This window comes from Trichechus manatus, unplaced genomic scaffold (genome assembly GCF_000243295.1).
Source record: "Trichechus manatus latirostris isolate Lorelei unplaced genomic scaffold, TriManLat1.0 scaffold00077, whole genome shotgun sequence".
NCBI classification, from domain to species: domain Eukaryota; kingdom Metazoa; phylum Chordata; class Mammalia; order Sirenia; family Trichechidae; genus Trichechus; species Trichechus manatus.
Genome location: NW_004444013.1, coordinates 8,559,034 through 8,575,220, shown reverse-complemented (window position 1 = coordinate 8,575,220; position 16,187 = coordinate 8,559,034). Strand labels below are relative to the sequence as shown.

Below are 16,187 nucleotides of genomic sequence, written 5' to 3'. Positions count from 1 at the left end.
TGTGAGATCAAGTTGGTTGATTGTAGCATTTAGCTCTTCCGTGTCTTTGTTGAGCTTCTTTCTGGATGTTCTGTCCTTCACCGAAAGTGGTGTGTTGAAGTCTCCTACTACTATTGTGGAGCTGTCTATCTCTCTTTTCAATGCTGTTAGAGTTTGTTTTATGTATTTTGAAGTCCTGTCATTGGATGCGTAAATATTTATTATAGTTATGTCCTCTGGTGTACTGACCATTTAATCATTATATAGTGTCCTTCCTTATCCTTTGTGGTGGATTTTACTTTAAAGTCTACTTTGTCAGAGATTAATATTGCCACTCCTGCTCTTTTTTGAGTGGTGTTTGTTTGATATATTTTTTTCCATCTTTTGAGTTTTAGTTTGTTTGTGTCTTTAAGTCTGAGGTGTGTCTCTTGTAGGCAGCATGTAGATGAATCATGTTTTTTTAATCCATTCTGCCACTCTCTGTCTCTTTATTGGTGCATTTAGTCCATTTACGTTCAGCATAATTATTGCTAGATATGGGTTTAGTTCTGTCATTTTGATGTCTTTTTTCGTGTGTTGTTGGCAGTTTTTTGTTCCACTTTTTTTCTGTGCTGAGTTATTTTTCTTTGTGTTTTTTCTTTTCATCTTATTCATTGTTATTGATTTTGTATTTGCTGAGTCTTTATATTTTGCTTGTTTTTTATATTGATGCAAAGGACTGTTAGTTTCCTTTGTGGTTGCCTTAATATTTACCCCTATTTTTCTAAGTTTATACCAGTCTTTTATTTTTTTATATCGCCTTGAATTCCTCTCCCTATGAAAAATCTATGTCTACATTTTTTAGTCCCTCTATTTTGTTTTAATGTTGTCATCTTTTACATATTGACATCTCTGTTTCCCTATTTTCATTTGTCTAGCTTTGATTTACTTTTGTGACTTCCCTATCTGGGTTGATAGCTGGTTGCTCTTTCCTGTGTTCTAGTCTTGGGTTGTTATCTGCTGTTATTGATTTTCTAACCAGAGGACTCCCTTTATTATTTCTTGTAATTTTGGTTTGGTTTTTACAAATTCCCTTAACTTCTGTTTATCTGCAAATGTCCTAATTTCACCATCACATTTGAGAGACAGTTTTGCTGGATATATTTCTTGGCTTGCAGTTTTTTTCCTTCAGGGCTTTATATATGTCATCCCATTGCCTTCTTGCCTGTATGGTTTCTGCTGAGTAGTCTGAGCTTATTCTTATTGACTTTCCTTTGTAGATGACTTTTTGTTTATCCCTAGCTGCTCTTAAAATTCTCTCTTTATCTTTGGTTTTGGCAAGTTTGATTATAATATGTCTTGGTGACTCTTTTTGGATCTACCTTATGTGGGGTTCGATGAGCATCTTGGATAGGTATCTTCTCATTTTTCACAATGTCAGGGAAGTTTTCTGTCAACAAATCTTCAACAATTCTCTGTGTTTTCTGTTATCCCCCCTGTTCTGGTGCTCCTGTCGGTCATATTTTATTCCTCTTGACAGAGTCCCACATAATTCTTAGGGTTTCTTCAGTTGTTTTAGTTCTTTTATTTGATTTTTCCTCAGATAAGTTGGTTTCAAGTGCTTTATCTTCGGTCTCACTAATTCTGATTTCCATTGCCTCAATTCTGCTCCTATGACTTCCTATTGAGTTCTCTAATTCTGAAATTTTATTGTTAATCTTTTGGATTTCTGATTGCTGTCTCTCTATGGATTCTTGCAGCCTGTTAAATTTGTCATTATGCTCTTCTCTAATCTTTTTTAGTTCCTCTATTGTGTGTTCTGCATTTTGCATAATTTCCTTCCTGTTCTCTTGAAGAGTTCTGTGTATTAATCTTTTGTACTCTGCCTCTGGTAATTCCAAGAAATTTTCTTGTTCTGGAAAATTTCTAGGTTCTTTATTTTGTAAGCTTGTTGAAGCCATCATAGACTGCCTCTTTATGTGATTTGATATTAACTGTTGTCTCTGAACCATCAATAAGTTATTATATTTATTTATTTTATGTTTGCTTACTGTGTCCTAGCTTTTTGTTTTGTTTTGTTTTCATATTCCTAAACGGGCTGCTCATGTGAGCTAGCCCAATCACCAGCACCTCTAAAGCTCAATGTCCTGCCACCAGGTGGCCAGACCTGCCACTAAGTATGTGATCCCAGGATTCTGCCCACTCTTCCTGTATGGATTCAGCTCAGGTGTCCAGGTAGTCGGCCACCAAGTGTGTGGTGCAGGCTATCACCTACAGTTCTAGACAGCCATGGGTGATTGGTGTAGGCACAGGCCTCCAGCTACATTAGGGGGACACAGGCTGAACAAGGCAGGGGCTGATGGCCACCCCCGAGTGTCCAGGAGGAAAGCGTGTCCCTGTTCCCTAGAGCATGTAGATGGGTGGGTTTTGCAGCCAGACTATGAGCACCCAGTGCTGTTGGATGTAAGGACTGCGTGGCATCTCTTATTCTTGGCCCCCTGTAGCAGGTGGCTAGGTGGTGTGGGTGGAGCCACCAGTCCTCAAGCCCCTGATTTGGGTAGGTGAAGACCCTGCTGAATGAGCAGAGCAGTGTCAAATGTTACGAACCTGCCACTTCACGGCTGGAACAGTTGAAGTTAGACTTCAGGTATATACCCTGATGTACTGCGGTAATGAGGACCTACGCTGTTGAAATGGGCCCACACAAGTCTATGCAGGGGGAAAGGCACTCAAAGTCCGTGGATCCCTTATGCCTGCGCCTAGGCAATGTAGCTATGCCTGCTCTGAGTTCCTGACTTAGGGGAGCCGGCAGGTTAGTTTTTCCCATGTTTCTTAATTTGTTCACTCTCTAAGGCCGGGTCCTACTTCCAGCCCAGGGGACTTGGCAGTTACTTAAGCTGGTCTGAGATCCAGTGGGGAGGTAAATGGGAGAGAGGTTTTTCGCTAAGGGGGCTGTTTTCGATCCATGCGATAGGCTGGATGCAAGTACTTATCTTTCGTCAATCGAGGGTTCCTTCTCACTGGTTCTGGATGGTCGAGTAGACTCTCTGCCGCTGTGTCTCTCCTGGTGCGGAAAACGCCTCCTGAGCACCACTGGTTGCCTGCCTCACCGCTCACCCCCGAGCTGATCTGGGCTGATGGGCTTCGGCTCTCACCAGGTCGGGTTTGGCAACTCCTCGCTGCTTCCGAAACGTCTCTACCCCCCCCGCCACTCCGTCTGGTTCCTCTACTTTGCCTTTGATGTTCAGGGCTCCTAGATTGTCATATATAATCAATTCACTTGTTTCTTCAAGTCTTTGTTGTAAGAGGGAACCCTGGAAGCGTCTGACTACTCTGCCATCTTGGCCCCGCCTCTGGTTTTTTGATTCTTGTTGGATAAATGGTTTCCAAAGATATTCTCCCAGTCATGTAGCTGTTCTTTTTTATTTTGGTTATTTGCATTGTTTCTCTTCCTTTCTTTGTGTATCTAGCTAAAAGTTTGTTAATTTCATTGATCTTTTCAAAGAAATAACTTTTGGTTTTATTGATTGTATTATTTTTCTGGTTTCAATTTTATTTATTTATTTATTCTCTGATCTTTGTTATTCTCTTTTTCTGGTAGGTTTAGGCTTAGTTTGCTCTTTTTTTTCTAGTTCCTAGAGTGGTTGAGTCAAGCAGTTGATTTGAGATCTTTCTTCACGTAGGCATTTAACTGCTACAAGTTTCTCTCTGAGTACTGTCTTCGCAGCATGGAATTAAGTTTTGGTATGTTGTGCTTTTGTTTTCATTTGACTCTAAGAAATTTGTGATTTCTTGATTTCTTCCTTGACCAATTGGTTGTTTAATAGTATGTTATCTAATTTCCATATGTTTGTGTATTTTCCAAGTTTTTTTTTTTCCTGTTACTGATTTCTAGCTTGACTCCGTGTAGTCACAGAAAATACTTTGTATGATTTTAATCTTTTTAAATTTATCAGGACTTGTTTTGTGACCTAACATGTAGTCTATCCTGGAGAATGATCCATGTGCACTGGAGTAGATTGTATATTGTGGTGTTTGGCTGGAGTGATATATGTCTCTTAAGTGTAGTTGGTTTATAGTGTCATTCAGGTCCTCTGTTTCCTTGTTGACCTTCTTTCTAGATGTTCTGCCCACTATTGAAAGTGGTATATTGAAGTCTCCAACTATTATTGTAGTACTATCTATTTCTCACTTCAATTCTGTCAGTGTCTGCTTTATATATTTATGTTCCCCAACCTTGGGTTCCATTCCCCTATTGATGTGTATTTAGTTGCTTCCCAACAAGTTGCCTTGTGTAGTCAGTAGTTAAGAGCTTGGAGTTCTGAAATGACACTATCCAGGTTTGAATCCTGGTGCTGTCACTTCTTGATGCGTAACATTGAGCAAGGGACTCAGTTTTCTCATCTCAAAAATGGAGTTAATATTGTTATTAGGTGCCGTTGAGTTGATTTTTGACCCGTAGCAATCCTATATGGCAGAGCAGAACTTCCTTATATGATTTCCGAGGCTGTAATTTGTATGGGAAAGAGTCCTGGTGGGACAGTGGTTAAACGTTGGGCTGCTAACCAAGAGTTTGGCTGTTCAAACCCACCAGCGGCTCTGTGGAAGAAAGATGTGGCAGTATGCTTCCATAAAGATTTACAGCCTTGGAAACCCTATAGGGCAGTTCTATTCTTTCCTATAGGGTTGCTATGAGTCGGAATTGACTCGATGGCACACAACAATAACAACATAATTTTTACAGGGGCAAATCACTACATCTTTCTCTCTTGGAGATGCTGGGTGGGTTTAAACTGCCAACCTTTGAACTGCCTGCTTAATCATTGTGCCACCAGGGCTCCTTGGAGTTAATATTACCAAAACCAAACCCACTGCTGTCAAGTTGGTTCTGACTCATAGTGACCCTGTAGGACAGAGTAGAATTGCCCCATAGGGTTCCAAGGCTGTAAATCTTTACAGAAGCACACTGCCACATTTTTCTCCTGCAGAGCGACTGGTGAGTTTGAACCACCAACTTTTTGGTTAGCAGCTGAGTGCTTTAACCACTGTGCCACCAGGGCTCCTTGGAGTTAATAATAATAATAAAAAACTAAACCCATTGCGGTCGAGTCATCCCAACTTATAGGGACCCTGTAGCACTACCCTATAGGGTTTCTAAGGAGTGGCTGGTGGATTTCAACTGGCGACCTTTTAGTTAGCAGCCTAGCTCTTAACCCCTACGCCACCAGGGCTCCTAAATAAGAGAAAAATGGCCTCGATCTCCATTTTTGTTTATATGATTAAGTATCTTGGACACATAAAAACATACAGTGAATACGATGGTGAATACCTATATAACTACCATCTAGCTAAGAAATAAAATATTTTGAATTCAGTTGCATTTCCTGTCAACCTCTTTCTCATCATATTTCTTTTCCTCTCCTTCAGAGAAGAGCACTGTCCTGTATTTGTTGTTTGTCATTCGGTGCTGTTTTTATACTTTATATGTATAACTCCATAAACAGTAGAGCCTATTGTTTTTTATATTTTAAAACTTTATATAATAGGATCATACTCTATGTATCCTTCTGCAACTTTGTTTTCTTTGTTTAATATTGTGATATTTATTCATGTTGATGCATTTAGTTTTTGAGACATTTTGAAATAATAACTGTTATGTATTATTTCATTCTATAAATATTCCACAATGTTTTCATTCTCCATTTGGCATTTGGGTTGTTCTGAAGTTTTCATTATTATAGTAACTCTGTAATGGACATTATTGAATGTTACTCTTTGTATACATGTACAGTAGTTTCTTTAGGGTTTGTATGTAGGAGTGGAAATTGCTGGGTCATAGGATATTCATCAGGAGCCCTGGTGGTGCAGTGGTTAGAGTGCTCGGCTGCTAACCAAAAGGTCAGCGGTTTGAACCTAACAGCTGCTCCGTAAAACCTACCAGCAGTCTGCTTCAGTAAAAATTTACAGCTCTGAAAATCGTATGGGGCAGTTCTGCTCTGACCTGTAGGGTTGCTATGAGTTGGAATTGACTTGATGGCAGCGGGTTTGGGTTTTGGTTTAGGATGTGCATACCTTCAACTTGATCAGGTTTTGTCTAGGCACTCTCCTAGGGGGCTATTCCTTGGAGACTAGTGTGCTTGCGTTTCCATTCCTTATCTTCACAAATGCTAGATATTGTCAAGCTTTTTAAGTTTTGCCAGTCTGATGGGTGTGAATTGATACCTGTTTGTACTGTCATTTTGCTTTCATCTCATTGGTGGGATTGAGCATCTTTACATGTGTTTGGCCGTGTCTTTAACAACCTTTCCATACTTTGCCCATTTTTTCCCATTGGTTGCCTTTTTCAAGATTTTTAGGATTCTTTCTTTGTCTTTAACGGTCTTTCCCTAACATTGGTATGGTTTATTTTCTCTCTTCTTCAGGACTCCATTCAAATACCACCTTATGAGACAGTTATTCCCTGACTGTCCTTTGTGAAAAGTACCCCTTACTCAGCAGCATTTCCTGTCCCTCTTCTCTGCTTGCTTTTTCCCGCAGCACAGAATACCACCTGACATGGTTGTTCATTGTCTGTCTCTCCCCTGATTGGAATGTAAGCTCATGAAATAGGGGCATGGTCTGTCTCATTCACTGCTGAATCCTCCGTGCCCGGAATAGGATCTCGCCTGCCTGTAGTATGCATTAATAAATATTTATAGAGTGAATGTAAGAATGCACGCATGCTGGTATTCAGGTTCCGAAATGATTACCTCCACCTTGGGCTACGTAAAATAAGCAGCCACTAAAAGATTGTGAAAGGATGCCGTATATCTAAACAACTTTGTGAGCCTACGCAGGTGAATGCATTCAGCCTTACAGAGAAGTCAGGGAAGCAGAAAAGATTTCTGCAGGCCAGGAAACTGAAGGTGACAAACATTCAGGTGTTGTTGTTGTTAGGTGCCATCAAGTCGATTCCGACTCACAGCGACCCTGTGTACAACAGAATGAAAACACTGCTCGGTCCTGCGCCATCCTCACAATCATTGCTATGCTTGAGCCCATTGTTGCAGCCACTGTGTCAGTCCATCTCATTGAGGGTCTTCCTCTTTTTCACTGACCCTGTACTTTACCAAGCATGATGTCTTTCTCCAGGGGCTGGGCCATCCTGATTACACGTCCAAAGTATGAGAGATGAAGTCTCGCCATCCTCGCTTCTAATGAGCGTTCTGGTTGTACTTCTTCCAAGACAGATTTGTTCATTCTTTTGGCAGTCCATAGTATAGTCAATATTCTTTGCCAGCACCATAATTCAAAGGCATCAATTCTGCTTCGGTCTTCATAGTTCATTATCCAGCTTTCCCATGCATATGAGGCGATTGAAAACACCATGACTTGGTTCAGGAGCACCTTAGTCTTTAAAGTGACATCTTTGCTTTTTAACACTTTAAAAAGGTCTTTTGCAGCAGATTTGCCCAGTGCAGTGCGTCGTTTGATTTCTTGACTGCTGCTTCCATGGGCGTTGATTGTGGATCCAAGTATAATGAAATCCTTGAAAACTTCAGTATTTTCTCTGTTTATCATGATGTTGCTTATTGGTCCAGTTGTGAGGATTTTTGTTTTCTATATGTTGAGGTGTAATCCATACTGAAGGCTGTGGTGTTTGATCTTCATCAGTAAGTGCTTCAGGTCCACTTTACTTTCAGCAAGCAAGGTTGTGTCATTTGCACATTACAGGTTGTTAGTGAGTCTTTCTCCACTCCTGATGCTGTGTTCTTGGATTATTTGCTCAGCATACAGATTGAATAGGTATGGTGAAAGGATACAACCCTGACGCACACCTTTCCTGATTTCAGACCACGCAGTATCCCCTTGTTCTGTTCGAATGACTGCCTCTTGGTCTAAGTACAGGTTCCACATGAGCACAATTAAGTGTTCTGGAATTCCGATTCTTCGCAGTGTTATCCATAATTTTTTATGATCCACACAGTTGAATACCTTTCCATAGTCAATAAAACACAGGTAAACATCTTTCTGGTATTCTCTGCTTTCAGCCAAGATCCATCTGACATCAGCAGTGGTATTCCTGGTTCCACATCTTCTGCTGATTTCAGCTTGAATTTCTGGCAGTTCCCTGTCTATGTGCTTCTGGAACCGCTTTTGAATGATCTTCAGTAAAATTTTACTTGCGTGTGATATTAATGATATTGTTAGATAATTTCTGCATTCTGTTAGATCACATTTCTTTGAAATGTGCACAAATATGGATCTCTTCCAGTTGGTTGGCCAGGCAGCTGTCTTCCAAATTTCTTGGCATAGACCAGTGAGCACTTCCAGTGCTGCATCAGTTTGTTGAAACATCTCAATTGATAATTCCGTCAAATCCGGGAGGCTTATTTTTTCGCCACTGCCTTCAGTGTAGCTTGTAGTTCTTCCTTCAGTACCATCAGTTCTTGATCATATGCTACCTCCTGAAATGGTTGAATGTCGAGCAGTTCTTTTTGGTACGGTGCCTCTGTTTATTCCTCCCATCTTCTTTGATGCTTCCTGCGTCATTCAGTATTTTCCCCGTAGAATCCTTCAGTATTGCAACTCAAGGCTTGTATTTTTGTTTTGTTTATTGTTGTAGTTTAAGTGGAAGTTTACATTTCAAGTTAGTCTCTTATACAAAAATTCATACATACGTTGTTATGTGACCGTAATTGCTCTCTCTATACTGTGACAGCACACTCCTCCTTTCCACCCCTGATTTCCCATGTCCATTCAACCAGCTCCAAACCCTCTCTGCCTTCTCATCTCACCTCCGGATAGAAGCTGCCTGTTTAGTCTCTTGTATCCACTTGAGTTAAGAAGCACACTCTTCATGAGTATCATTTTATGTCCCACAGTCCAGTCCAATATTTGTCTGAAGAGTTGGGCTCGGAAATTGTTTTAGTTCTGGGTTGACAGAGAGTCCGAGGGCCATGCTTTCCGGGGTTCCTCCAGTTTCAGTCAGACCATTAAGTCTGGTCTTTTTACTAGAATTTGAGTTCTGTACCCCACCTTTCTCTTGCTCCATCAGGGACTCTCTAAGGCTTGTATTTTTTCTTCAGTTCTTTCAGCTTGAGAAATACCAACTGTTTTCTTCCCTTTTGGTTTTCTGTCTCTAGGTCTTTGCACATTTCATTATAATACTTCACTTTGTGTTCTCAGGCTGCCCTTTGAAATCTTCTGTTCAACTCTCTTACTTCATTATTTCTTCCTTTTGCTTTAGCTACTCGACATTCAAGAGCAACTTTCACGGTCTCTTCTGACATCCATCTTGGTCTTTTCTTTCTTTCCTGTCTTTTTAATGACCTCCTGCTTTCTTCATGTATAATGCCCTTGATGTCATTCCACAACTCGTCTGGTCTTTGGTCATTAGTGTTCAGTGCGTCAAATCTGTTCTTTAGATGGTCTCTAAATTCAGGTGGGATATACTCAAGGTCATGCTTTGGCTCTTGTGGACTTGTTCTAATTTTCTTCAACTTCAACTTGTACTTGCATGTGAGCAATTGATAGTCTGTTCCGCAGTCTGCCCCTGGCCTTGTTCTGACTGATGATATGGAGCTTTTCCATCGTCTCTTTCCACAGATGTAGTCGATTTGATTCCTGTGTATTCCAGCTGGCGAGGTCCACATGTATAGTCACTGTTTATGTTGTTGAAAAAAGGTATTTGCAGTGAAGAAGAAGCAGTGAAGAATGTCTTGCAACATTCCATCATGTGATCTCCGGCGTCGTTTCTATCATCAAGGCCATATTTTCCAACTACCAATCCTTCTTTGTTTCCAACTTTTGCATTCCAATTGCCAGTGATTGTCAATGCATATTGATTGTATGTTTGATCAATTTCAGACTACAGCAGTTGGTGAAAAATCTTCAGTTTCTTCGTCTTTGGCCTTAGTGGTTGGTGCCTAAATATGAATAATTGTATTAACTGGTGTTCCTTGTAGGCATATGGACATTATCCTATCACTGACAGCACTGTACTTCAGAATAGATCTTGAAATGTTCTTTTTGCGGATGAACGTGGCACCATTCCTCTTCAATTTGTCACTCCTGGCATAGTAGACCATATGATTGTCCGATTCAAAATGGCCCTTACCAGTCCCTTTCAGCTCACTAATGTGTAGGATAGGAGCCTTGGTGGCTCAGTAGTTAACTGATACGGCTGCTAACCAAAAGGTGGGCAGTTCAAATCCACCAGCCGCTCCTTGGAAACCCTATGGGGCAGTTCTGTGCTGTCCTCTAGGATCGCTATGGGTCAGAATTAATTTGAAGACAGTGGGTTTGGTTTTTGGGTTTAATGCCTAGGATATCAATGTTTATGTGTTCCATTTCATTTTTTTTTTAAAGTCTTCCAGCAGTTTATTAGAAAGAATGTAGCTATTAAAAAAAATCCCCACTGTCATGAACACAAATTGAGGTTTTCAGCCCTGTTATAAGCTGACTCAAAAAAAAAAAAAAGATAATGATAATAATAATAATAAATCCAATAATGTATTAACATTTTTTCACTCATTTGCCACACTGACAGTGAAGATACAAATTTGGTCTAAATGTAAAGACTCTCAAGCAACAATGTACAGCCTTTCTTTGTCCTCCATGCTAAGAGATGTAAAAGTTTAAGGGTCAAACAGTACCAAATGTACAGGCTTCAAAAACCATCTAAATTAGGGCATTCACTAGTTTTAGCTAAGATACATTTGGAACACTGACAGGTGATCACTTACATACAATAATGTGAAGTAAATTTCTTGAAAAATAAAACTTCAATGGAACAATCCTGAAGATACACCACAGGAACAGCAGGTTACCAGTTTAAGGTGTCAGCCAGTTTGTTTCAGCCACTTTGAGGCCAAGTTCTAAAATCTAAAATTTAATTATCTTTCCCTAAGCTGAGAGCTTCCTATCATGTCAGTATCTACATTATGAAGTAAAGGAGACTTAGGTGAAATGTTTTATTACAGTTGCTGTATCAATTGCCTAAGACCTCAACAGCTTCATGGAAGTCTGGGAAATAAGTTTATGCATAAGGTTATTGCCTTAGCTGACTTAAAACTGCCCCTATGCAATGGTACATTATCAACCCTTAGTGAAGCCTTTTAAAAAAACAGGTTGGAAAATGGGTTAAAGGAGACAAATAGCATCTGCCTTTAGAGCTATCAACTCAGGAATTCTTTCAGTTTTGAAATCTTGCAGAGAAGTTATTTTTCTGTCTCAAAATTCTGGTGACGACAATATTCCTTACTCCAGGTCTGGCATTTTTTCATCATCACTGTCTTGTGAGTCATCATCTGCTCTGCCTACTTCTGGTGAATCTGCATCCTTATCACCACCCATGTTGTCCATCACCTCAGAGAAACAGTCAGAATTAGACATGTGTTCATCTGAATCATCCTCCCAGTCTTTCCAATTATTGAAGTCCACACTAAGCCAATTAAGCTTTGCTCTTTCTTTTGTTAACCTTGGCCATGACTGGCCAGATTCGCCTTTTTGTAAACAACATGAGATTGATCTGTCCCTTCTTTTATGCTTGGAATCATTTGGATCAATACAATGAAAAAGATCAATTTCATTTAAATGTTTAAAATTATCACTTCCTCCAAGGCAACTGAATGTAAGTTTGGATTTCTCAAAATTTACATTAACATCTTTACTGTCTTCAACACAAAATTCAATAAAGACATAGTCCCTTCGATCGTACCGCTTTGCAGAAGCAGGCTGCATTGTGAACGGGGCAGGGGAATGGGTGGAGGGGCCTCTCTGGCGACAGCTGCTGGGGATTTGACTCCTCTCCGGTGGCGACTCCGGGGTTTTCTCCCTGGTCTGGTCCGTGGCCTCTTCTCGCTTCCTTCAGGCGACAGCGGCAGCAGGCTCGGCCTGGGTCCCCAGAATGCACCACGTAGAGAGAGCGGCTCGGAGAGAGGAGGAAAGTGTAGGAAAAGGGTCGCGAGAACAGAGAATGAACTTGCGTGCGTGCTAGTGAGTGGTGGTGAGGCCCTCCGTTTCATTTCTGACGATTTCCAATTTTCCTAGATTCATACTTCATACATTCCATGTTCCTGTTATTAATGGATATTTGCAGCTGTTTCTTTTCATTTTGAGTCATGCCGCATCAGCAGATGAAGGTCCCAAAAGCTTGACTCCAGCCACGTCATTAAGGTCTGCCGTACTTTGAGGAGGCAGCTCTTCCCCAGCTGTATTTTGAGTGCCTTCCAACCTGAGGGGCTCATCTTCCAGCACTATATCAAGCGGTGTTCAACTGCTATTCGTAAGGTTTTCACTGGCTAATTTTTTTCAGAGGTAGGCCACTAGATCCTTCTTCCTAGTCTTCCTTAGTTTGGAAGCTCACCTGAAACCTGTCCACCAGGGGTGATCCTGCTGCTATTTGAATACTGGTGGCATAGCTGCCAGCGTCACAGCATGTCAAGATCCAGGTAGCCATCCTTAATTCTGCCAAGGGTCCTCCCAGCCCCCCTCCTCCCTGACAACTGGGTAGAAACTCCCCAGAACCATGAAAACGGGGAGAAAATGTCCTATGTCCACGTTTTTTTTTTATTTTAAATGAGATATAATTTAGATGCCATAAATTTCACCCTTCCAGAGTGTACATAAACCTAATCAAACCAAACCATTGCCATCGAGTCAATTCCGACTTATACTGACCCTCTACATACAATTCAGTAATTTTTAATATAGTCACAAAGTTGTGCAGATATATTCATCACCCCAACCGAGGTTTTTTTTTTGTTGTTGTTATAATGGTAAAACCTTTTTACGTAGCTCTTAGGGTTCACGTTTAGGTCTCCAGCTAACTATCCTTCTCTTTAAGATGCGTGCTGCCTAACAGAGCTGCCACTCTTCTGGGGGCGGGCCAGCAGCCCATCCAAGTCTGGGTATGGCAGTTCTAGGCATGGCAGGCCCAGACTGTTCCTGGAGTGTTCGCCCCTTAAGTCAGATGACTGCCCTGTTCAGGGCTGCCTGCTGAGACTGTTGGCTTACAGTTTCAAGAACTAAAGATAAGTCAGAACCAAATATAATTACAGAGGGCCTTATTACTCTAAGTTCTTGTATTTCATAATAATAGCTCAAATGGCTAACATTTATTGCTCTGTTACTAAGTTCTAGTACTGTTAGTCCTTTGTATGCATCATTTGTTTTATTTCGCACCTTTCTTATGAGGAGGATATTATTATTACTCTCATTTTACGGATGAGGAAAGGGAAATTTAGATAGGCTAAGTAACTTGGCTAGGCTCCAGCAGCCAATGAAACGATCAGACTGGTATTTGAACCCCTATTTGGCTCCAGAGTGCTTCATTTTGTCAACCATTACTCTATGTCCAGTAGGTAGAAATTAGTCCTGCTACCTTAACTTATCATTTTCCCTCTCTTTTTAATTCTTTGAACCAGGGCAATAAAATACATGTCTATCTATATTGTATAATATGATGAGGTAAAAATTTTTACGAAACAGCATAAGTTTGTAAAAACATTAAAGTTATATAATTTTGTAATGATTGTCTTGCCAAGATATTATTAGCACTGGAAGGTGATTTCACCCAAATGTAAAGAATCTCATAAATTACAAATTGCCTATTGTTTCATAGGAAGAGCATAGTTTTAGATTTAATCATTATAATTAATAATGTGAAATTCAAAATGCTGTTTGATGAACTGTGAAGGTTATGACAGTAGTCTTTGTAATTTCATGAAATGTAAGTCCATACATTGTATATTGGTATAATATATAATAAAGTGAGATCATCATGAAAAACTTAATATGAATGACTGTTGAAACAAGTATACCCTTCTTTGTCCTGTTGAGTTAGTGATTAGAAAAAAATGGCAAGTTTTACTGTTTTCTTATTTTCCTAAAAGTTTTTTGTTTGAGAATTGGTTGGTTTAAGCAAACTTCATTCTCCACCACTTTATAGAAAGAAACGTGCTAGAACTAAAGGTTATTCTAGACATGTCCTCAAGAGTCTTTCTTTTCTAAGAATAGACTCCCTCTTCTAAGGGGAATTACAGAAAATTCATAACTGTGCTTTAGAATATATTTGGTAGGCCTGTAGTTGTTGTTAGGTGCTGTTGAGTCGATTTCCATTCATAGCAACCCCATTTGACAGAGTGGAACTGCCCGATAGGATTTTCTTGGCTGTGCTGTTTACAGGAGCAGATTGCCAGGTCTTTCTCCCAGGGAGCCACTGGGTGGAATTGAACCGCCAACCTTTCAGTTAGGAGCTGAGTGCTTAATCGTTTATGCCACCAGAGCTCCCTTTGGTAGGCGTACCTGACAGGAAATGGTAAAGAGCTCTTTGCTGACCCCTCACAAGCCCATACACTGAGGAATGCAGCCTTAGTTGGAGTGGAGCAATTCTGCACTGCACTGCCAATTTGGACGAGGCCTCTGGGAACCGTTTTTCGGTAACTTAGCCTCCATGGCTGAACCCTCCAGCTTCTCCATCAGCAGTGTATGAGAGTTGCAGTCTGCCTACACCCTCACCAACATTTGCTGTTTTCTGTTTTTTTGATCATTGCCACCATTGTTGCTGGGGTGAGATGATATCTCATTGTTGCTTTGATTTGCATCTCTCTAATGGCTAATGATTGTGAGCATCTCTTCATGTGTTTGTTAGCAGCCTGACTTTCTTCTTTGGTGAAGTGTCTGTTTATCGCCTTTGCCAATTTTTTAATTGGATTGTTTGTCTTTTTGTTGTTGAGGTGTTGAAGTTTTCTATAAATTTCGGAGATAAGTCCCTTGTCAAATATGTATGTCTAGATGTGTGGATTGAGGCCCAGCCTTAAAAAACATTGTTGAGGTACCTGCTAGGAATCCACGAAGCTCCACGTCATCAGGCGTCCTGTCAGGAGGGCCAGTGTTTTCTTCATTGGGGTAGTTATTAGTAAGTTCTCCCTGAAAGAGGCATCGCAACCACTGCTGGCAATGACCTTGTCTTGGCAGCAGACAGAAGCCCACACGCCCTCACCCGTGCACATCTTCCCCCTGATCTCAGGTTATTGTGAAGTACTTTTAAACTGAGAAAACTGGGAGATGCTGCTGATCTGGAATAGGCCTTGTGTTCTTGTTAAGTAGTTGAAGTAACTTTCTGAGAAAGACACTGGATAGCTCCTTCGTTGTGGTCTGTTGCACTCTGTTTATGGCGTTGTGACTGAAGAGCTTGGGCTCTGGAGCCACCCTGCCTGTGTCTAAATCCTGGCCACACCTCTTACAGCTTTGTGGTGTCATGTTCCTCCCTGTGCTTCAGTTTGCTCCTTAGTAAAATGGAGACAATAGAGTGCCTGCCTCATAGGGTTATGTGAGGGTTAAAAGAGTTATTATTAACTGTATTTTTACGCAAATAATGCGCTCCTTCTATATTTGCCAACAGCCAACAGCAACATGTAAAAAAAAAATGGCATTGCAGGGCTTATGAAAATAACTCGCGGAGCAAGGGGTTGGTTGGCAAACAAACGTAGAAGGTGCACGTTATTTGCCTACTTATCAGAGTGATCTGTGACAGAGTGAGACTTAACAAATGATGACTGTTATTATAACTCTTCAAAATGGTGATAATGGAAAAACATTTTTTTTGAACATTTTATTGTGGTTTGTGTGAAAGTTGACAGAGCAAATTATTTTCCCATTCAACAGTTTATATACATTTTGTTTTGTGACATTAGTTACAATCCCCTCAATGTGACAGCACGCTGCCCACTTCCTCCCTGGGTTCTCCATTTCCATGCATCCATATTTCCTGCCACTTCCTGCCTTCTGAACTTTGTTTTTGGGCAAATGCTACCGTTTTGGTCTCGTGTAGTTGATTGTTCTGAGAGCCGTGGGTGTTATTGTTCACTGTATAGTCCTGTCTATTGTTTGGCTGAAAGGTGATCTCCAGCAGTGGGTTAAATTCCAAGTCTGAAAGGTGTCTAAGGGCCATAGTCTCGGGGGTTCCACCAGTCTCTATCATAGTAGTAAGTCTGGTCTTTCTTTATGAATTTGAATTTTGTTGTACATTTTTCTCCCACTCTGTCCAGGACCTTCTATTGTGAGCCTTATCCGAGCAGTCACTAGTGGTAGCCATCACCATCTAGTTCTTCTGGTCTCAGGCTGGTGGAGGCTGTGGTTCTTTGGTCCATTATTACTTTGCACTAATTGTTTCCTTGTGTCTTTCACTCTTCTTTGCTCCGGATGGGAAGAGACCAGTAGTTGTATCTTTTTTTTTTTTTTTT

The 16,187-nt window shown here is 40.7% G+C and overlaps 1 protein-coding gene and 1 pseudogene across 2 annotated transcripts in view; one reads left to right on the top strand and one right to left on the bottom strand.

Moving 5' to 3' along the window:
- Window positions 1-16,187, top strand: part of LOC101344394 (S-adenosyl-L-methionine-dependent tRNA 4-demethylwyosine synthase) — a 274,405-nt gene that overhangs the window by 152,983 nt on the left and 105,235 nt on the right. The window lies entirely within an intron of this gene.
- Window positions 10,490-11,706, bottom strand: LOC101344554 (prostaglandin E synthase 3 pseudogene; annotated as a pseudogene).